This window comes from Rhyacophila brunnea, unplaced genomic scaffold (genome assembly GCF_057557595.1).
Source record: "Rhyacophila brunnea isolate RB1 unplaced genomic scaffold, BYU_Rbru_1.0 scaffold_2, whole genome shotgun sequence".
Classification (NCBI taxonomy): domain Eukaryota; kingdom Metazoa; phylum Arthropoda; class Insecta; order Trichoptera; family Rhyacophilidae; genus Rhyacophila; species Rhyacophila brunnea.
This window is the reverse complement of record NW_028232859.1, coordinates 34,941,831-34,955,310: the sequence shown is the minus strand read 5'-3', so window position 1 is coordinate 34,955,310 and position 13,480 is coordinate 34,941,831. Positions and strand designations below refer to the sequence as shown.

At 36.0% G+C, this 13,480-nt stretch overlaps 1 long non-coding RNA gene across 1 annotated transcript; it reads right to left on the bottom strand.

Annotated features, from left to right (window-relative positions):
* Positions 1–2,093: 2,093 nt before the first annotated feature.
* Positions 2,094–11,498, bottom strand: LOC147072233 (uncharacterized). Its single transcript, XR_015070667.1, has 6 exons — positions 10,890–11,498; positions 6,764–6,957; positions 6,483–6,612; positions 6,249–6,390; positions 5,532–5,778; positions 2,094–3,384 (listed from the first exon to the last, which is right to left on the bottom strand). It is a non-coding gene; the product is annotated as an uncharacterized LOC147072233 (long non-coding RNA).
* Positions 11,499–13,480: the final 1,982 nt, after the last annotated feature.

The following is a 13,480-nucleotide window of genomic DNA, read 5'->3' as shown; positions in this document are numbered from 1 at the left end:
ATCCTCTTTTTGCACGGTTTAAAAAAAGTACCGATTATTTTTTATTTACGCTGAGAATAAAAATATGTATGTATGTACATATTAATCAAAAAATTTCATTGCAATGGACCGCAAGCCACTGGTGCATACATATGTTATCACCGGATACTGCCCAGACATACATATGTACATACATGGTGCCACTAGTCAGTCACTTCGGGTTCGATACGAGATGCGCCGCGTGCTTCGGCGTCAGCGTCATTAAATGTTTCCAGCGATGAGAGTGATTTTTCGCAAGTGAAAAACAGCAGTAAACGGGTACGTTTATTGTCAAGTAGCGACACTGAATGAATATATTTCTCTATGCCAAACTTAATTTAAATGGAAAACTATGTATTTTATGGACAAATAATAAATAAATTCGATTTATTTTTGAGTTCAAGAATTTCGTATTTTGAGTTGATTTTAAGTAATGGAACCTATCTACTATTTTTGTAGGGCACCTTATCTTTTTTTACTCAGTTTTGTTTAGCACAGTAGTCTTTGGTACGTATCCCCCGTGCAAAAAGAGGATCGGGTGTACATGAAAAAACTCAACCGTTAAACTTTAACTGTTTTGTACGGATAGGATTACATTACATGAACTCATGTGTATAAAATGTTATTTTCCTGGAAATGTCTGTAATTTAAATGTTTTGGTCCGATTCAAATTCAAATACTCTCACGCTGAGATAGAGATAGTAATTCTCTATCTCAACTTGACATGATGGTAATATATTCGGGCCATAATAAACAAAGATTTTTTTTTATTTTACTTGATACGAGGGTGGGTCAATAATTCCTTAGAAAAAAGCATTAAAACAGTTTTTATTTTTGTATTTTTTTTTTTATTTCTCAACATAATCTCCTTGGAGCTCAATACACTTGGTTAGACGTTTCTCAATTTTTTTTAAACCGTCAGAAAAATAAGTTTTCGGAAGGTCCTCAAAATAAGCATTTGTCCGATCGATGACTTCTTCATTTGAAAAAAAACGTTGTCCACTTAGCCATTTTTTTAAGTTTGGGAAAAGGAAAAAGTCACTGGGGGCTAAATCTGGCGAATACGGTGGGTGGTCGACCAATTCTTCAATTTTAGCCATTGATCGTAAACATGTGTGAACACGGGCATTGTCCTGATGAAAGAGGATTTTTTTCCTGTTTAAATGAGGCCGTTTTTCTTCAATTTCGTTTTTTAGCTGGTCCAATAAAAATGCATAATAATCCCCTGTTATTGTTTTTCCTTTTTCCAAATAGTCAACGAAAATAATTCCACGTGCATCCCAAAATACAGTAGCCATAACCTTACCAGCTGATTTTACGGTTTTCGCCTTCTTTGGACATGGTTCGCCTTTCGCAATCCACTGCTTTGACTGTTCTTTCGTCTCGGGAGTATAGTGGTGTATCCATGTTTCATCTACAGTCACAAAGCGACGAAAAAATTCATCCGGATTGCGTTGCATGAGCGACAACAGGGCTTTAGAGGCCACCACCCTATTGCGTTTATTGTCGACTGTGAGCAAACGCGGCACCCATCTTGCAGAAACTTTTTTCATGCCCAATTTGTCATGTAAAATAGAAATGACGCTACCTTTTGAGATCCCTGTAACCTCAATTATCTCACTCAACTTTAATCTTCGGTCACTTAACACCATATCGTGGATTTTATTGATCATTTCTGGTGTAGTCACCTCTACAGGACGTCCTGAGCGTGGTTCATCCTTTGTTGATGTACGACCACGTTTAAATTCATTTAACCAGTTATAAATAGTTGCAAGTGAAGGAGTAGATATGCCGTGAACTAAATCCAACTCATTTTTTATTTCCTTTGCTGTTAACCCTTTTATATTAAAATGTTTAATAACAGCTCTAAACTCAATTTTCTCCATTTTTGTAAACAAGCAAATTTTTTTTTTAAATGTACGAAAATAAAAAACAACAACCCGTCCAATCTGATTGAAACTTCGTAGCATACTGAATCGGTAGTGCCGCTGCATGAAAACAAACCGCTTACAGTACTAGTCGCGCCACCTGTCGGCTTTTCTAAGGACTTATTGACCCACCCTCGTATATGAGTAATGCATAATATGAAACCCCACTTAATTTATACTGTTGTGTAGAATTTACAAGAACAGTTATGTAAAATACATACATACATAGATAATCATATTATAATTATGTTATGTGAAATGAGGATTATTTATTTGCTTATCAATATCAAATTTCAAAAATATATATTTATTTGTATTTCATGGCCATACATGAGGTGCATACATAATATTTTGATTGTTTATTAAAAATTATAGTATTAATAATAAAAATATACACTTATTCTACAAAGACATTCTGCAATGCCACAAAAGTAGTTCATCAGAGAACAATTTTCCCTAACATTGGTAACCATCAATAATCTATGTTCTCGAGAATTACTGCAAAGTATGCATTCCACTTGCCGAATGCCAAGAAAAATGGTGCAGTATCAAGCTGAATTCTTTGTCTATGCCGTATTGAGCTTTCAATCCATTTGCTTGAATCCTTCTCTAAATAGACTGCTCTAGGTGGAAGAAACAAGCTTTATTCAACACTTCTGGAAATTCACTTTTAGAAACATTAATTTAAGCCAATTCTAGATCCGTTAATATGATCGGTGGCTTTAGTTCTATTTTGTTTTCTTTACCTCAGTCAATCAAATCTTGGATCATTTATTTATATTTTTCTCCACTCCTAGTAACACGTATACTATTGATAGACATCGGTAATTTTCAAAGCCAACAGGACATGCATGTATTGTATAATGCTGATAAAAAATTGTGGGTACAGTTTTGAACGTACCATCCACAATCCAAACGTGATAACTGTTGCTGATTTAATTTTTTTATAAAAAGAAAAATCCTGATCTTTCCTGCTGCAGTCTCTCAACAAAAATAATTCATCATTTAATATTTTATGTAAAGAAACTGGAATATCAACTGAATGTGGGCAAAGGAAAGGTCAGTATGCTAGAGACCTTAAGGCAAAGGAAAGACCTGGCTGTGGTGCTTGTACAGAAACAGTATCGCAGTATACCCTAAAATGGGTTTTGAGGTTTTGAAACCGGTCATGTCATTAGTGCTTTCCCATCATCCAAAGCCTGTATCTTTATTGCTGACCCTAAGCTGGGGGTCCTCCGACTTTCGAATGAGTATGTTCAAAGTGCAGAAATCACCACTCCGATTTCTTCTGGCAAACACGTGTCAGGTAGTAAAATAATTCTGAATAATCTCTTGGCGAACTTGATGTGCAGCTGGTAACTCTTTCTGACGGAGTAACGGTATGTCATCATCCAAATATTGCAGATTCGTGGGTAATTTTGTTTTTGGATTCGGCATCCTATAAAAATATTTTTGCTAATTAAATAACAAGTTTACAATAAATTTAGTTTTCATTCAAGTTTTCAAGTTTTAATTTAATTCACAAAATCATAATCATGTTAAGGGTCGCTCATATATGATGCCACGCCCAAATAAGAGAAAGAGGATCTCATATTACGTGATGATTCACAATGAAAGGGATGAGTACAACTAATATTTGAAGTCAGAAGAATCAATCAATAAGTTTATATCATTTTTTAATCAGGTAGGTATATATTATTGTTTTCCCTATTTAAAAATGTCTACTGTTCCAAAATTCGGCATTCTCAAATATATGAGTAAAATTATTGTGAGTAAAATACACCAGATTCTCTTTTTGCATCACTCAAGAAATTATTTTTGGCATTTGGCGAATTTTAAGAAGCAGGTGTTCATGACTCATGCATGACTTTTGACATTGTTTTGATATATTTACAGTTGCTCTTCTGTTTCAATTTTATTCCCTCTCTGGCTTTTATTTTTTAATGTTTGTTTAGTATGAATTGTTTACAGAGTAGTGCATTTATTGTCAAGTAGCGACACTGAATGAATATTTATTTTCTTATATGAAATTTAATTTAAATCGCAAACCATATCCAGGGGCGGCTCTACCTTAAGGGTTCATAGGGACCATCCCCACATCGTTATCATGTGGAGAATGCGTGAAAAACGTCTGATATTTTTATCATTGTCATAATATACCTACTTAATTAAAAGAATTATTTAATTTATTTCATCTATCTAATCCCGTCGCAATTTTAGAGAGATATTTATTATTATTATACAAAGAAATAAAGCAATAATTGTAAATTATGTAATAACATAATAATTATTACGCGGTATTAAAATATCTTATTAAATTAAATACGCCCTATTTCACGGTGACACCTATGTGCAAATTAAAAAAGCTATGGCGTCTATGCTTTGCTGATCGGGGTCACTCAGTCCCATCCCGTTGCTGTGGTACTATCGCTTTCTACAAAGTATGTGAATGCATTAGCGTTATTATACGCATACTAGGGCCTGAATAGAATGACCCCATAGGTGAGTAAAAACACTCATTGTATGTTGTTGTTCAAAACTGATGATGGTAAATCTATTTCCTCATTAATAAAATCATATTATTATAAGTAGCTTCGTACATAATGTACCTATAATACTATGAGAATATAGGTAGGTACATACTTGTACCTATATTGATTAGCTAGAGCTAGCCTAGATTACCCACTGACCATATCAATATATTACTTATTATGTATGGAACTTATGAAACTACTTTTATATATTTTAAATAAAATATTAAATCGATTTATCTTCCGAGTTTGCGAATTTAATATTTTGAGTTGATTTTAAGTAATGGAAGCTTATCTACTATTTTTATATGTGCACTTTTTACACGGTAGGCTCTGCGCATCTATTCTATACACCATATGAACTGTCAAAAAGTACTATGTTTTTACAGCACCTCTCTTGACTGTGTTAACATTTAGAGCGAGATAGACAGTTTTGACAGTTTAGACGGCTAACTTATTGTAACAATTATAATACCTCAATACATAAATATGATAAACTACACTCGATAGCCGCCGATAACAGCCCTGTGTATAGAATAGATTCGCTGGAACGCATCTCCTGTGCAAAAAGAGAATTATTGGGTGTAGTTTATTTTTCAAAAACAGAACAGTTTTACATTAACTAACACAGTTCCAAAATCTGTATCATGATTCTTTTAAATTCAGTTGCTTCCTAAAGTTTAGGGTTTTAGGTTTTCTAATGTTTAGGGTAAACTGAAGTTTGTATTTAAATAAATAGTATCAATCATGTTTTATAATATGATAAAGCCATTAAATACTTATTCGCAATTCTTTCTATAAAATAACAAAATCGATAATCATGGTTTTCTCAAAATGAGCAGAAGGGAATAAGACAGATTTCAAAGCTTTACTGTCCTCTAATTTTAATATACACAATTAGAATAAATTTGTATAATTATTATCTATGCATATTGCCAAATATTCATGACTGATGATACTAGGCATTAAGTCATTCCAAATATGGCGACACAAGAACAAAAAAACACTTGCTGCATTATTCACTATGAATGTAAACATAAAATTTTATATTCACCTATAATACTGCATCATATTGTGTAATGTTGCACATGTTTTAATAATTAGTATTGCCTTTTCAGGTTCATAATATAAAGATTTTTCTTCACCAAGACATTTAAATTTCTTTTGCAAAATCCCATGTACCCTTTTTACTTTATTCACTAGACTGGTATGTGCTTTATTGAATTGATCATCTGGAGTATTTTTTTCAGGAGACAACATTGGCGTGAGTATGTATGTTTTTGTATCATAACAGGAATCACCTGAAACATTTTAAATATTTTTGTACAAATTTTTGGGTACCAAAAACAGGCTTACAAAATAGAAAATAAAATTCTTAAAACCAGTAAAAGTAGTAATTGGCTGCCTCATGAGAAGGTTCAATCTGTTAAGTCCATGTTCTCGTTCTGAGACACATTGCAATACAACATATGTATTTGCCAGACCATCGATTCAAACCCAAACGCAAGACCTTAATAAGCGGATAATTTAATATGTATTTTCAAAAAAAAAAGTGAGAATGTGAGACCTGCTGATCGCTTGCATATTATACAGAAACATTCCACACTTCTATTATTAATTGTGGATTTTAACTACAACTAAGTGAACTTTTCTAAACTATATTTCAATGATTATAATATTTTACTTATTGCATATCTAAATACTATAAACCACAATGATGAAGAGCCTAGAGAAATGTGTGATATCAAAAATTATATAGTATAACTTATACCTATCAAGAAAAAATTTTCAGTTTCATTATCAAGAAGTTTCATCTGTGTGTCCACTTCCGACTCATATAAAATAGAAAGATTATCTATCGTTCCAGGAAATTTACAAACAATGTCCAAGATATTGAGGTCTGAATCACATACCTACAAAAAAGCAGATTAGTATAATTAAACATGTATTATTTTGTTTTAATACTAATAATATAACCGCTTTAAATTTATTGAACATATCTTACAATTTGAGAATTGATCGAAAAGGGGCGGAATCGATTTCTTTTCCCAGCACGGAATTTAGGAGTAAAAATTGCCACATGCATACAATCAATGCAGCCAAGAATACCAGGAATAGGCACTTCTTCGAGAAACCTTGAATGAGAAAAAAAAACAACATGTGTTTCACTCACATAGCAAGCGTCAGCAAGCAATGATACAGATATTTTTTAGGGTGTTGAGTTATTCTAATTATTATTCATGTCATAATGTTTTTGATGCGTCCAGAATAATATTGTAATCATACCTATTCTGTATAAAATCTCGCCTCTCTGCACTAATTGGAAATTTTATATATCTTGGAAATAGTATATCAGTTATAGCCTGTGAGACATTTTTGACACAACGGCTGACAGAAGATTGGCTTAGTGCACAAAATGGATCTTGCCCAACGCCTTTTTGGTATCCACCTTCTGCATAAAATTTCATGGCAGTCAAAACCTAAAAAAATAACATGAAATAGTAATTTACAAAAAATCTTGAAATACATTTTTGAAGACAAATTAAGGTATCAAAATAAAATGTTAAATAAAAAATGTCTTAGATAAATATGATTTATTAATTGTACAAGTAACAATTTGAACCATTCTTCCAATATGTAGATATTTAAGAAATGGTTTGTATGCAGTTGGCCGTAACACAGTTCACCATGAGTTTTTATAAAATATAAAATAAAAACCACTGGAATACAAGGGAATGATAGAAGAAAAGAGATAGGTAAGTATTTATACATACCTATAATAAAATTCTTAACAATTCAAAAGTAGGTATGTTAACAAGTAGGTGCTCGTAAAAAACGAATCGTACCTATCAAATATCTTATTAATACTATCGACCAAGGGTACTTGGTGGAATTTGAATTTAAATTCTAACTACATTAGAAATCAAATACCTGACAATAATGAGTGTTTTTACTTACTAATGCTCTTATTAAATCGAATAAAATTGGAGCATTACTGTCCGCCATGCTGTACAAACATGTCATTTTTATCTTAATGTTATATGACCATTTTCTACAATTTACATGTAACCATACATAAGTTCCTATGATCTACATACACAACTATATACTAACTATATGAATCAAAACTCCGTAACTACACTATGGTGAGCATATTTGGTTGGCGTTGAGTTTTTGATGGTTGTTTTTTGGTTGGTTGGAAAATTTTACCAAGTAGGGTTTCAAAATAAATTGAAGCTACAAGACTTCCTAAATGTATTGCGCATTGACATGCATGCATAGTATCTTTATTATAATATTCAATATTTGAAGGCGTCCCCCAAAAAGGGGTCTATATAATACATCATGTCAAAAAGTGATTTATTGACTAAAACGGGTCTATATAGCATTGCTCACGTTATTGGAAAGTTTTATTATTTTATCTGCCATAGTTTTTGAGATATTAGCAATATATGAACCGGCAAATTGAAGCGGCAGAGGAGGCAGCAAGCAGAAATGACACCAGGAAACTCTTCCGAATCACCCGTGAAGTCTGCGGCAGGCGACCACCGACTCCCGGAGCCATTCGTGGTCCCAGTGGAGCAATAGAGTCTGACGCAGAATGTGTCAAGAAGATTTGGAAGAATCATTTCTGCGGAGTGCTGAACCGCCCACCCCCTTTGGATCCCTTTGACATATCTGCGGAAGCTTTACTTTTTGACATTCCCCGAGCGACCGACATTTCCGATTGCACGCCCACGCACACCGAGATAAAATCGGCTGTGAAAAGGCTCAAGAACGGAAAGGCACCGGGGGGAGACGGGATTCATTCTGAATTCCTCAAGTACAGCCTGAGCGCAATCCTGCACCTTATGTTTCATTTGATGACAAAGGTGTGGGAAGAAGAGCGCTGTCCAAGGGACTGGGTGAACGGTGAAATCATCACACTTCACAAAAAAGGTGACCCTCTAAGCTGCGACAATTACCGAGGCATTACGCTACTCAGTGTTCCGGGAAAGATTTTGGCAAACATCCTCTTGATGAGAATAAGGGACCCAATAATGCAAATACTCAGGAAAAACCAAGCCGGGTTTCTACCTGGTCGAGCGTGTGCAGACCAAATCCACAACCTTCGATGTCTTCTCCAGCAGAGCCATGAGCTGAACAGTCCGATGGCCTGCTGCTTTGTGGATTATGAGAAGGCTTTCGACACTCCGCACCGCCCCTCCCTCTGGACGATACTGGGAGCATACGGGATCCCTCCCAAGATCATTGCCATAATCAAAAGTCTGCACGAGAATAGCGAATGCTGTGTCAAAATTGGAGACACTGTCACGGAATGGTTTGGGGTCACGACCGGAGTCAGACAGGGTTGTGTCCTTGCACCGTTTCTCTTCATCATTCTCTTTGACTTCATACTACGGAAGTCAATACCACCCGACCGAGGCATACCTGTTACCCCCACGGTGAAGCTATGCGACCTAGAATACGCCGATGACGCTGTCCTATTCGACAACTCAATCGAGGGCATTCAAGAGACAATCGACAGGTTGCATAACAACTCCTCTCGCGTTGGTTTGAAAATCAACGCGAAGAAAACCAATGTCTTGTGTAATAGCACCTGTCCTGATCCAGATTTCCCTCTGATTAGGACAAAACATCGAGAGCGTCGACAGCTTCAAGTACCTGGGGGTACACATCACGGGAGATGGCATTTTGCAGAAAGAGCTCGCTATCCGAATGGGAATGGCTGGAGCAACATTCAACTCGATGCGGAATGTCTGGGACTTACGATTCTACTCGGTCAAAACCAAATGCCGCCTATTCGACGCTTGCATTCTGACGGTGCTGCTTTACGGTAGCGAATCATGGCACCTTAAGAAGGCTCAGAGCAACCGTATACTGAGCTTCGAAAACAGATGTTTGCGACGAATACTGGGTGTGCGGTGGTATGACTTTAGGAGCAACGAGGAGATAAGAGAACGCACCAAGCAGCCTCTCATCACGCTGAAAGTGAAGAGGCGACGTTGGACCTGGCTCGGCCACGTGCTGCGGATGCCAGAAGAGAACTTCAACCTGGCTTGCCTGTTCTTCAAGCCGACCGGATTCCGGCGTCCTGGAAGGCCGCTAAATACAATCTACCGAGTGTATACGGCGGAGCTACGGGATGCTGGTTTGACCTGGAACGAAGCAAGAAGACTGGCGAGCGACAGGGATTCTTGGAGGCGCCGCGTGGTGTCCATATGCTCCAGTTAAGGGGCGGATATGGCAAAAGAAGAAGAAGAAGAAATGCTTACTGTAGAAGAGGGGTCTATATGATTTATTTTATTATCCGAAATAAAAAAATTTTGTCAATGATAAAGAGTGCTTTCATGAACATAATTATTATCATAGATATGCTCCAAAAGTTCGCATGATCGAATAAAACCTTTTTTTTCCTCTCCTGAACAATTTTATTTGACCTCTTTTCGGGGGACGCTTTCATTTCTTAAGTATCGTAGATACATAGCCGAAGAGCTGCATGTGGCTTACAAGCAGGGAATTGATGACCCCAGAGCTAGGCGTACGCTCCTCTACTCTGCCGTTCTTTTTCTGTGGAAATCCATATACTAAATTGGTACCAGCAATGTGGTCTATGGCGCAGTTCAAGTATCTACCTAGTTTGTGAGTTAGGCCATCCTCCCACGGCGCAACTTATGTCCGTCGAAACTGAAACTAAAATTCCAGCCAGTATCTAGCTAATGTATTTCAATGGCGGCTCGCTGACGGCGAGACTGGAATCTCTCAGCTTCAAAACAGTCGCGAAGAGATGCGACATGCTAGTCGCGCGGTCTCTGAAGTTTCCAGTCACCGTAAAACAGTAGTACCAACATCATTAGATTTCGGTGAAAAATCATATTTTCTTACCAAAATTGGTAGCACTTCGTAAAGCCGCTAGCGTCATATCGTAAAAACCAAAACAACCAGAGACGTCAAAAGAAAATATTAATCGGAAAATTAAAATCTTAACATAATTGTAAACGCTGCAGCGCGCGTATTGTCAGTTTTTGTACAACACAGCTGACAGTCCAGTTTGATAGTTTGAGGTTATGTGATTATTATTTCAACTGGGTTTCAGTAGCGCCGTGTGCGAAGCATCACATTGGTCAGTTTATGAGTTCCTTCACAAACCAGTTCCATCAGATTTCAGTTGCGCCGTGGGAGGATGGCCTTAACATTAAACAAACACACAATTTAAAAAAAAAAAAACTATTTTCTACTTAGGTACCTAGATATTATATTATAATTCAAAACACTGCTCACAGAAATCACAGAAACTTCATTTTTATTAGTTATCACGAAATTGGCAATATTAATAACATTAAATAAAATTACTTAATATCAATATGATCCTGACTGTACATTAAAAAATCAAGTTAAATAATAAACGAACCTGAACATGAAGTGGGAGGGCTTTGGCATTAATGTTTAATAAACGCAGTTTTAATTCCGAGCATAATTTTAATGCCAGAGGTTTCGAAATAATGTACAGTTGTACAAACTGTGAGTCTGATATCGAAAAAGGGTTGCTTGTGTCCCGGATAACTTTCCGCTCTAGATTTAATTTAGAAGCGGCCTTGTTGCGCCTTCTTCGGATAGACTTTGCGTGAAGAATCCTATAAGCTACTATGAACGACATTATACAGCTTTTCTTATAAAGGTGATGGCTTTAATTATCATTCAGCTTGCACCGCATAACATCTATAAATTATAGGTTATTGAATTTGCACAATAGTGTATCGTGTTATCCAACTGGCTTTTATTAAACTTTGCCTATGAAGAACTGTGTTTTAAAAGTAGAAGACATACATAATAATAAATTATAAACTTTAAATGTACATAAATACTTTTGACAGTTAATACAAGTTATAGGTTATTAGTCTTTAGTCTATGGTTAATGCATTCACTGTCAGACAGTGTTGCCAAATAAAATTGTCATTAAGTAGATTTTTTTTTCAAATTATCAGTAGATTGGCAAAAATGTAAGGAATTCAACGAATGTGTTTGGTGAAAGCGTGCATATTGACATAATCTCATAAGTTTCTTATAGAAAATCATGTAAGAAGTGACCCTTAATTTATTAGTAGACCAATAATTCCGGACCCCATATAAAAAAATCTTATTTTAAATTCTCAAGGGCAATTCTTAACTGTCACTTAACGTTCGTCCAAGATAATTTTTTTTTTGATAGTTAGAAATGAAATGTCAGTCACTACATGTCATCTAAACAATAAGGCCTACCGCGCATGAACGATTTCCTATCGTACGGTCAACAATCGAGGACTTGTAACCATCGTATTGCAATGCAACCCCGCGCATGGACGATCGAGCGAACGGCCGAATTGAAAATCTGTGTTCAGACACAAAATTTTACACCGATTCGAATCGGCCGGGGTCCCATTGGCAATGCTTTTAAATGAGAGCCCGCACATGACAAGTCATGGCCGGCCGAGAGTGCACTCATACATGCACGCACAAATGACGCGGTCGTATGTAGCGCACGCATACATCGAACCGCCACATTTGACTTGACAGTTCATCGATGCGAACCTACCTATTGGCTTTGCATGCGCGTACCAGTCCCATTTTTTCAGTTTCTTTCTTCATAAATTAATAATATATACACCCACATTTTAAAACAGTTTGATAATCTATACAAAACTTCTATATATTATATAATATAAGCTCTACAAAATCCATTTTGACGTTTCTTATATTGCGTCCGCCATTTTTCGGTGCGGAAGCATATCTTCAGTGCGCGCGCATTGCCTCCGATCTATATCACGACATGCGCGCTCAAACATACTGGCTGATAATAATTTGGATCATGCGCGAGCAAACCAACGATTGTCCGAATGCTACCGGCCGGTTATGTAATCGTCCATGCGCGGTAGGCCTTAGTGCTCGTCCGTGGTGGTTTGACGGGCGCGGCGCGGCGGCGGTGCGGGCAACTCAAACGTATGAACATGTTCGACGTGTCCGTAGACAATGCGCGTAGACAAGCGCTCATGCTTAAGCGCTTGGCCGTAGTCATGGGGCGTGTACGACGCGGAATAGGCGCGGGGACGGGCACGGGTAGAGTGTCCGTAGTAGCCCGCGCGCGTCCAGTCGTGTTCAGCGTCAAATCAGGGATAGGAAACCATAAACACAGAAAAGATTTTACTGGAAAACTCCTATTTGAAATGGCAAAACTTTGCAGCAAAATATGTGGCCAATGAAATCAATATGGAAAGCACTAATTTAACAGAAGAATTTTATAACTTATACAAGAAACTGCGGGAACAACCAGACAAGTTTTTCGAAAAAGAGTACATGAGAAAATATTTGATTAAGTATATTCTAATTGATCTAAGTTTTTTTCTATTCTTTTTGAGTCATTTTTTGCGATCCGACTATCGCCTTTTGGCATCTTCAAACACCACCAATGGTGAATACACACTGACATCTGATACAGTTAATTCCTGTTTATTTGGTAAATTTATATAATATATGAATTTAAATTCAAATTCCATCAAGTACGCTTGGTCGATTTTATAATTTGATTATATATTGGATAATATGTAAGTTAAAGTTTAAAAAAGACTTTTCGGTTCATATGGTGTGAATGTAGGTGTAGAATGTACGCTTCATAACTTTGCACCCCGACTCTAGGATGGAAATGATGTACCTACTTAATATATTTTATTTTTATTATGTTTATATTTTTTTATTAAGGAAAACAAACAGTTACATAGACTACAAATATGTATAAAATAGACTAGAAAAAGATATTGCAACAAGCAAAGTTTCCATATAAATTATTATAATAATTATAGTTAATCATATTATAATTTAAATACAGAGAAATTAGACAAAGAGATAAATGAGAAAGAATATTGAATAATTATAGACAAAAAAAACATTTTTTTATGTACCTACCTTTATAACTATAAGTAAGATAAGTATACAATATTATATGTGCGTTAAGAATTATTGAAATTTAAA